The sequence below is a fragment of the Myotis brandtii genome, unplaced genomic scaffold (genome assembly GCF_000412655.1).
Source record: "Myotis brandtii unplaced genomic scaffold, ASM41265v1 scaffold61, whole genome shotgun sequence".
Taxonomy (NCBI): domain Eukaryota; kingdom Metazoa; phylum Chordata; class Mammalia; order Chiroptera; family Vespertilionidae; genus Myotis; species Myotis brandtii.
In genome coordinates, this window is record NW_005370318.1 from 2,940,690 (window position 1) to 2,943,531 (window position 2,842).

The window sequence follows — 2,842 nt, forward strand, 5'->3', positions numbered from 1 at the left end:
AGAATTGCCATAGGGTAGACATGAGCTCCAGTCTGAGTGTCCTGGGTTTGGTTCCGAACTCTTTTCTTACTGGCTGTGAAGAGCAAGCCATACATTATTCAGGTAGTTCTGAAGTTGTTGAGCACCTACTATGTGCCAGAGAACAGGACAAAATCGTCAAATGGTAAGCTTTTGGGAGGAGCTATGTAAGGAGGCAGCTCTGGAGCCGGTCACACCAAGAGTAAGTGGCAAGGGCATTCCAAGCAGAGGCAACAGTGCGCATGTGGGCGAGTAGTGAGGCAAACTGGAGCAGCAGAGGGAGAGTGTGGTGGTAGACAAGGTTCGTGGGGGCACCCTGAGGACTCTGTAGACCCCTTCTCTGAGCCTCAACTTCTTCATCTGCAAACATAGGAATGACAACCTTAGCCTCCGGGGGCTCAGGCTGGGACTCGGGGAGATAATGTTTGTAAGATCTGGGTGGGAGCTGGGCACAGGATGCTCCTGGCTAGCTAAGATAGCCTCACTTAGAGGGCGCTCTCCTTGGGCCAGAGAGGGACGGGGGCTCTGCTTATTGTCACTCATTAACCCTCCCAACAATCCTTAATAGGTAGGGCTGTTGTCCCATTTCAATGATAAGGAAACGGAGGGAACAGCATGGGCCAGCTAAATATTTGTTACAATTCCAATCATTCATACTATAGGTTAGCCCAAAACCTGACACAGAGAAGACCCTCAAAGAGTATTTGTTGAATCTGAAACTAGGTGTAACTCTCTATGTGGGAGTCTGACTGTGACACTGCCAGTGACTGTATGGTTGTATGTGACTCTGAGTGCAAGTGACTGTGTCTGGAGCCCAAATGCCCAGTAGCTGTGGGGGGACTGTCAGACCAACTGTGTGTGTGGCTGTGTCAGACTATTCATCACTGTCTACGTACATCTGTCTGGACCTGAAGGGACACTTGGCACCGTTCCTGGGACGGCTGGCAGGCCCAGAGACTACCGAGGGGCAGGATGGCAGGTTCAGAGGTGAGGAGGGCAGAGTCCCCATCCTCCCCGACCCAGCTCCAGCAGGCATACAGGCAAATGGAAAAAATGTTCACACCCAGGGCAGGCGGATGGCTGCCCCATCAGGGACTGCTCTGTGCACAGAAAACAAGTTCTTCTGGTATCAGCTCAAGTTTGGCAGGAAGTGGCTTTTGGGTGGCAGGAAGTTGGATTCAGCTCATATCAACCCCAGCGAGGGGCAGGAGAGCAGTTATCTGGGGTTAAACAGAGTAACCGAGAAGCGGGGCCCCCACACACTATACCCGATAGAGCTGAGGGCACAGCCCACCCCTCCTGGCCATTTGGGATGGTGGGTGGGGAGAGGAGAGTCCTTGTAAAGAAGAGCTGCCACCCATCAAGTGACTACTGGGCCCCAGACCCCAGACAGAGCTCATCATCCACCTCCCATTACCCCCATTTAGCAGATGTACACACTGAGACTCTGAGAGGCAGTGACTTGCCTGAGGAAACAAAGACAAGTAGAGAGAAAGGGAAGAGAGAGACGTAAGAAACTTACAACTATATGGAGACAAGAGAAAAACCAGGACAGAGAGCAAAGAGGAGAGGGGAGATGGGAACAGGATAAAGTAGTTGAATGAATGCAGAGAACAATGAGACCACACCAGTGGGAAGACTTCTGGGGTGCCCACTGCTTGCCAGGCCCTCACATGGAATTGCATGTAACCTGGAGATCCTGAACCCATTTTCCAAATGAGGGGTGTGAGACCCACAGCCTCAATGGCTGAGCCAGGCCTGGAGTTCAGTTCTGATTCCAAAGTCCTTGTTCTTTCAGGCCATGTCCCTGTGCCCAACTTCTAGGGAAGGGCAGTGGCTATGCTAAAACAGATGCCCAGTCCCACTAGCCATTTGCCTGGGTACACTGTTGCATTCACCCAGTTGGCCAGTGGAGAGCCAGGGTTCAAACCTGGGCAGAGTGGCTGCAGAACTCATGTGCTTCACCATGTGACAGGGTGTGCCAAGTACTATGCCAGAGCAGGCAGAGAAGGCCATGGCCCTGCCCTCAGGCTGGGATCCGGAGGGTCCAGCTGCTAATCTGAAGCCCCAAAGCCACACCTGACAATAAACTGAATCTCCCAACTCCCAGCCGTGGACCCCCTGGACCCCCACCCCAGCCCCCACTGGAGCCCCTGGGGAGTGGGCCACTGGTCCTTCTGTTCTCATCCCAAAAGCAGCACCCAAGCTGTTCCCTGGTTGAGATGTTGATTTGAAGCTCAGTTTGCATATCGTTTGCACATTACTCAGCGCATGTCAGAAGGTACGAATATCTCCTTTTCAGGGGGAGGGCTGTTGGGCCCCCCTGCCCTCCTCCAGACAGCAAAAATGCCAGCCGGCTAGACAGGGAGCTGCGCCCTGGCCTCTGACAGCACCCGCCTGCTGCCACCTCCCCCATTCCCTCCTGGAGCCAAATTTAGGCAGCTCTGTTACTGAGAGGTGGGGAAAGCGGAGGCAGGAAACGGTGAGGTTGGAGGCAACTCAGCCTTGGTCCTTGAAGGGTGGGATAGCCCCAAGGGTGCCCCTGTCCCTAAAGTCTTTGGCCCAGCCTCCCCCCATCCCTCCTCCCACAGGAATGCGGCTGGGTTAGAGAACGCTGGGTTCTCAGCTGTAGCCCAGGGTGCTGGCTACTCTGGCTACAAGGGAGGAGGGAGAGATGCAGGGAGGGAGGAGGTCATGGCCAGGGCAGTGGGGAAGGGATCAGATAGCCTCCTCCTACCCCAGACACCGCTGCCACTGGGGACAGGAGCCTGCTCTGCTTTTCAGCACTTCCTGCCCCTCCTTGGCATGCCCCCCCCCCCCCCCC